Source organism: Hibiscus syriacus, unplaced genomic scaffold (genome assembly GCF_006381635.1).
Source record: "Hibiscus syriacus cultivar Baekdansim isolate YM2019G1 unplaced genomic scaffold, ASM638163v2 tig00110847_pilon, whole genome shotgun sequence".
NCBI lineage: Eukaryota > Viridiplantae > Streptophyta > Magnoliopsida > Malvales > Malvaceae > Hibiscus > Hibiscus syriacus.
The window spans coordinates 1,220,740-1,228,692 of NW_024062888.1; positions in this window are offsets into that span (position 1 = coordinate 1,220,740).

The window sequence follows — 7,953 nt, forward strand, 5'->3', positions numbered from 1 at the left end:
AGATTCCACAATCTATGTATCCATGCTACGTTTATGGATTTTTACATATTTATATAATCTTTCATTCCTCAATATTTCATATTTGTATTGTATTTTATCCAAACATTTAATTACTTCTTCAATAATTATTTAAAATTAAACATAAAATTTAATGTCAAACGAATCTTTATTATTTTCATCTTTATCTTTTGTGGTTGATGGAAAAAAATCGTGTTAACATGACGTGAGGTAGTGGTGGAGGATCTAGGTTGTTACGTGATTATTCTAAAATTTAAATTTTATTCGGTTAATTATTTATTTTATTAATTGTGCTTATTTTAAAATTTTATTTATGTTTATCTCATAAAAAATATGTTAGTAATATATATGTATTTCCATCAATTTTTTTTTAAATCCAAAGCCCCTTCCCACTTTTTTAACACAACATTCATAAACTTCAAACATAAAACCTTAAAATAGATATGAATACTATATGATATATATTATTCATAAATTATATCATATTATTAATAAGTTTATATTTATTGTAAATTATTCTTATTTTACTTGCATACTTAGCGAAATATAGCGTTTTAAAAAATTAAGATTGATTTCAAAATAATCAAAGAAATAGGGTGAATGATATAATAAACACTAAAATTGTCTGCAACTGAAACTTATCCATAGTTGTTGGCTTAGCTCTATTTTCCCCCTTTGTCTTTCGTGTTTTTAAGACCAAATTGAAAGAAAATCACATGGATCAAAATGAACTTTTTAAAAATATTATAGTAAAATTACGTGTCTCAAATTCTTATAAATAACTATAGATTTTTGTACAAAAAAATCAAACTTTTAGGTATAATATATTAAAACAGAATAAAATCAAAGATTTAAAATCACCAATAAAATATACAAATTCAAAAAACAAATGTTAAAACAATGTTTTTTTATAGCGAAAACAATGGCAACGAGTCTTCAATCTTTGTCAATGCTTAGATCATAGAAAGATACATGAATTAAAATAAAAGGCTTAAATATACAAAACGTGTTCAATGTATGTCCGTTTTTTTTCAGTTTAGTGTCTAATATTTTTTCGTTACAGTTTGGTGCCTAACGTTTAATTTCGTTACTCAAAATGGGTTACGTCGTGATGGACTATTAGTTTTCTCTGTTAAATGACACGTGTCACAATCTGGTAATTTAAAAAATTATTTAAAATTTAAAAAAATATTTTTCAAAAAAGAAAACACAAAAAAATTGAAATAACCCCAAAACTCTGAAAACTTTAATTTCAACCCATTAACCTTTAACCCCATCACCGAACCACCCTTCTTCAACCGGTGGTGGTGTACACCGCCACTCCCACCGAACTCAACAGAAACTGGCAACCTCAATCTGGCCCTCAGATCACCTGAAATCGGTCACCGTCGAGCTTAATTGCAAGGAAACCATTCGGTCGCCCACCTCCAACCTCGGCCACCGCTCGTTGGGAGTCATCACAACCTAGCCCAGTGGAAGCGCCGTCCCGGACCGGTCATAGCTCAGTCATCCACTCACCTCCAGTCGTCGCCGTTCGTGGTGGAGTGGCGTTTGAAAGTCCGACGAAAAGCCCCCATCACCGTTCGATTTTTGTGATTTTCGACCGAAACCGACGCCTTTCCGCCTCACCTCCGCTGAAGCTGAGCTCGCTGGTCCTGTCCGACCAAACCCCAACCAGTTTGGTAAGCTATCGTCGTCGAGCGGATGAACTTGGAAGAGGGGCGACTGAACGGTTTAGGGGTTAAAATGAAGGTTTTCAAAGTTTTGGGGTTATTTCAAAATTTTTGTATTTTATTTTTAAAAAAAATATATAATTTTTATTTTTTTTATTTTTAAATATTTTTTTTAAAATTACCATATTGTGACACGTGTCACTTAATGGAGAAAACTAATGGTTCATCATGGCGTGACCCATTTTGAGTAACGGAATAAAACGTTAGACACCAAACTGAAACGAAAAAACGTTATACACTAAACTAAAAAAATAAACATACGTTAGACACCTTTTATATATTTAAGCCAAAATAATATACTATTAATAATTTCATCAAAGTTGATTTCAACTATCAATGATTTTAGTGTTTATTATAACATTAATCTTAATTTTTTAATTTAAATATTTTTCTGACATAATATTCCATTAATTTAATCTATTTTATTCATCAATGTTATATACAAAATACTTAATTCATAAAATAGAAATGAGATGTGTACTTTAATTCCATTAAATTGAGAAATTACAGTAATTTCACGACAAGCAGCCGTTAAACCGTCATGTTTTGTCCTAATTATGTATTATGACATTACAATACGTAGCCTTATGCAACTTTGAAGGGACGCGAAGTGACCATGTAAACAAATGTTCTGTTCTATATATTTCCGAGTTTGAGTTTAAAATATTCATTGATTGTTGTTGTTTTTTTTATATATTTTAACATTCAAATAGCTTTGTAAGAATGATCGGAATAGTGATTGGAATAGTGTCCAATGGTGGTCGACCAGTGATCGGCTCTCCCTCCAGTGAGGGAATTTAGAGAGAAGGGAGAGCTTCTCTTTAGAGAGAGAGAGAGATGCAAAAGAAAAAAATTAGAAAAAATAAGAAAAATTGTCATTTAAGGCCTATTTATATCCTCCTCAAAACTACATCGTTTTGGGGAGGAGCTTCTGCGTAATTTCGTAAATGCACAAATCATGTCTGTGGTCCATGTAATTTGTAAGCCTAGCATTTTAGTCACTAAATCAGTTTTTTTGTATTTTAATTTTGTTTTTGCATTTTACTTTATTTTATTTTAGTCCTTGCCTGTATAGTTACATATATATAGGATAAATAGCATACTTAGTCCCTAATATTTTAATTATTTATATTTTAATCCCAAATAGCCATTTAGGGTTTATTGACACTAATAATACCTATATTTCATGATATTTAGAATTAGGATTTTTAATTTTGATATTTTACAATTTTAATCTTTTAGTTTTAAAATAATAATTTTAAATATTATTTTTAGAATTATTTACTAATATAGTACTTTGCATATTAAGTATTTATTAATAGTAACCTATAATTTTGATATTTTATTGATTTAATCATTAAATTTATTATGTGTGTTTGGGTTATTTTATTTTATACAATAAATTATAAAAAAATTCCTTAACTTATTAAGAATTTATTTTAAATGATTTATTGGTGTAAAATAATACCCTTGATATTTGTTAAAGGGATCATAAATTAAATTAAACTTAGATTTATAAATTTTTACTGCAAAGACATTATTTAATAAATAAATGTATCAATTTTGGGCTTTATGGGGTGCTAATCCTTCCCCACACATAATCGACTCCCGAACTCATTTTCTGGTAAGCAGACCCTTTTTGTGTTATTTTAATAATATTTTTATAAATTTTATTAAAATAACATAGCATTTTTGGTGACCAATCACACCTCGATAAATGATTGGTGGCGACTCCTCAAAATTGTGTTTTATCTTATGCTAGAAGAAAAACACTTACTTTTTCGAGACGAGATTTAGAAAATAACGACACTTGTTTTCGCCGGGCGAATACCGTCTCGACAGCTTGACAACTCCGCTGGGGACAAATATTTTTAGAGAGTCAAGCCACCAGTTTACTAATTAATTGTCTTTGCAATAAGTTATAATTTGGTTAATTTAATTTTTTATCCCTTGAATAAACATTCTTTTTGTGAATTAATTAACAATTAAATAGTTGTACTAACTTCTTTTGTAACACCCCCAACCCGTATCTGAGTCCTAGGTGTCACATTGACTTTTCAAAACTCTGTTCTTTACAAATCCACTAAAATCTTAATTTCATCATTTAAGAAAATGAGTATTTTACATTAATAATTACAATCAACTTGTTTCTTTAAAACTATCAGAGCATATTCAATTTAAAATCTTGTAACTACATGCCAACTAACTCTATAAACAAAATACATATGTTCAATATGTTTATGATCTGATCATCGTAAGGAAAATACTGACATGTCTTGCTTCTCGCTGTTTCACACGCTATTCCACTCTCGTTTCTCATACCTACGTGTGAAACAATCACACGTTAAGTCGTTGACTTAGTGAGACATAAAACAGATAATAAAACTCTAACTCGTAATCATGCTTGAACCATTTCTACTAACATATCACATACAAGCATCACATCCACATATACATATACTAATTCCTACTATGATCATTTCATATATTCATCTTTAAAATAATTATCCATATACGCATATATCATCCCTCACTTCATAACTTTATCATCTTATTATCATACTTTCACATACGTACACATCATTTTACCAAACAAACATATAGTATCACATAGCATTTTTCTCATATTATATCCTTTATTTTAGCCCATGCATACATGTGAGAACTGTAGATATGTGAGTCTATTGAGGTTGTGCACCATGTTGTCACCACAGCTCGTATGGGTCCCAATAGAGGCTATGAATTTGTCCCGAATGACCACTATGAAATATCCCGAATGACCATTGTATGTCCCGAAAGACCTATGAACCCTCGACTCTTGGCATGTCAACTGTATGTCACATATTCACATGTACATATCACTGTTCATATGATTTCATATTCATATATCACTTATCTTATAAAAGTTCTCTTGTGTTCATATAACATGTATATCATTGCTATTTATTGTTCACATATGTTTCTTATAAATCACATAATACTCTTATATCCCTTTTCATATCATCCTGTGTTCACATATACTATATACATTTATCATGTATCATATAAACTTGTATTCACACATATGCAATAATCAATAACACACGTGTATCATGTCAAACATATGCTCATACTAATGAGTTCATGCATTCTACTATAGGAAATAGACTTGTCGCAAGTCTTATTTCCATTAAACATAACACACTATCTAATATGCACTCACCTTGGCCTCATTAAGTTTTCGATCCCCTTTTATGATTTCTTTTCTTTCGATCGAATCTTAACTTGATGATCATACCGAAACTTGTTCGTGTTCGATATCTACATAATCATACATTGATGCATACTAGTATCTAATTAATATACTCTAATCTATCATTTCTTAGACCAAAAGAAAGGTTTATTTATATTTACCCTTGAAGTGCATCGATGCATTCTACAGTGTATCTATGCATCCCTTTACATGTGCATCGATGTATCCCTTTACATGTGCATCGATGCACTCCTTATGCATCGATGCACTAATTGCATTCGATGTTTCTATTTTTAATGGGTGCATCGATACACACTTAATAATTTCTAGAAATACCCTTGATGCATCAGTACACATTGAACGTGCATCGATGCACATAGCCCAGAATTCATTTTTAAGCCCGAAAATCCACTAAAATCAACTCAAATGCTTCATCTTTCATCCACTTTCATGTTTATAACTCATATACACATGCTTAAACCAATTTATCTCCATATAAATCATCTTTAACTTCAAAATTCTATTCCTCATATGTAACTCAAGAATTATACCAACTTTGCAACATGTTTTAATTCCAATTCTATGGCTTCTAACTTCTTAATTAATCATTTGAAAAGTCAAATCCATATTTAGAACTTCAAAAACCTTTCTATAACAAAAGTTTATTTCTACACCCTTCATATAATTTCCTTTTTAATTCTTTATTCTTGATGTTTAAAGCTTATATAAGCTTTCCTTAAGCTTATATAATACTCAAAGAATAAAAATCAACTTATAAATCCAAGAATTAAACAGCTGAAATTAAACTCACCTTTAACTGAGACTTATGGGGAGAAGAAGAAGCTGAAGAAGAAGACTCTGGATAGATTTTCCTCATTTCCCACGTTTTTATATTCCTTAAAAAGAGAGAATAAAAATCTTCTCTTAGAAAAGACCATAATACCCTTGTTACTTTCTAACTTTACTATTAAATCCAACATCAAATATCTTTAATTAAATCCATGAACTTTTAACTTATTTCGAAACCAAGCACATAGTTTTCAAAACTTGAAATTTAGTCACTGATCCTGAATTTCAGGATGTTACATGTTTGTTAATGTTTCAGATTTAATTGTGTCTTTAAATTTAAAGAATAATTTTGTGTGTTGTGAATTATTTTTTGTTTTTATATTTTTCCTCACACACTGTGCACTGCATTCATGACATGAGCTAAATCCCCACTCTATACCATTTAACTTGAATGAGAAACTACTCCATCGCGTGGTTTTCACCTCCATATGGGATAGGGGACCATTCCTTGAGCTCACACCTTATGTTCCTCGTGTGGTTTTCACCTCCGTATGGACGTAAGGAAGTATGTTCCTTCGAATTGAACTCAATCTGAAAGTCTGTAATGGACTAGGATTGAGGCCTTGGTAGTCCAAGGGGGTACCAACAAAGGACAATTCGTTGACCCTTTTTTACCTTAGAGCCAGAACCTAGCATATAATAAACCTAGAACTTGAGTTTAGACAAAGCCTAACCCAAAGAGAGTCTCGTAAGGTTAGCACACAAGGAAAAACATGTTGAGTCTTAATTTACTTAGTATTGCTTTATTTTCCTAATAAATGCATGTGAACTAGAAATCATACTGTTAGGTTTATTTCTCCAAATAAAGCATGGAACTAAATTGCATAAGGTTAGGATTTTTATGATATTACTACCTAATTTTCATTTGTTTGCTTTTTTATCATTTTCATTATGCATTATATTTTTCATACCATGGTGTTGATTCATGATTAATGTTCATATAGAAGGCTAGAAACATGGAACGAAGAGTCCTACATGAAGTAGAAAATAATGCAGATGTATCTGTAATATGTTTAAAACTTCGTTTTAGTATAAAAGTTGTTCTAAGGAATCATTCCAATGTTAACACCTTGCATTTTGCATCTTACATATGCATATGATTTTTTACATTGCATTTTAGTCATATTTAGCATATTCATTAATAAAACATCCATATTTATTAAAAGGGGTTTTTTGTTTTTTCGTAGAATACTAGACACCTTTAAGCATCCATATAGTCCAGAAAAAAGGTAATGGATGATAAAATCGCCCAAATCGAAAGAGCTCAGCTTGAAATACAAGAGAACTTCAAGAAAGTTCAAGAAGAAATGCATGAACAAATACTGAAATCCTAAAATGATCTGATTGAAAAAATTGCAAGCATGTTACAAGGAAGAAGCATGGAACAAGAAAATACTCCAGTTGTCAGTATTACCACTGAAGAACCTCTGTACCCTCCAGGTTTTACACCGCAAGCAAATCGTGAAAAAGCTCCAATTATTGGTATTATTGAAGAACCTCTGTATCCCCCAGGTTTTACACCACCTCATGTTAAAATCCAACAAGGAATGGTTACTCAGTCGTGAAGAGTAAACATAAACTTACCTAGTGCCTCTACAAACCAACAACAAGATGAAGATGTTCCAAATTTTGATCAAGAAGGCAAGAAAGAGTCAAATAAACAAGATGATAAAAATGGGAACAACTAGAAGAGGAAATTAGGACTATGAAGGAGGGCCTTAGCATGTATGGAATTGAGGCTAAAGAATTGAGTTTGGTGTCTGATTTGGTGTTACCTCATAAATTCAGGAAGCCTGATTTTGAAAAATTCGATCGCACGAAATACCCCTATGCTCATATCACAATGTTTTGCAGAAAAATGATAGGTTATATAGGGGATGACAAACTATTGATTCATTGCTTCCAAGAAATCTTAACAAGTTCGACCATGATATGGTATAACCAATTGAGTAAGGATCATATTAAATCTTGGAAAGATTTGGAAAAATATTTTCTTGAACAATATAAGCATGTAAAAGATATAAGGCCCAATCAACTGGTGCTGCAGAATATGGAAAAGAAATCCAACGAGAATTTCAGACTATATGCCCAGAGATGGAGGGACATATCTGTACAAGTACA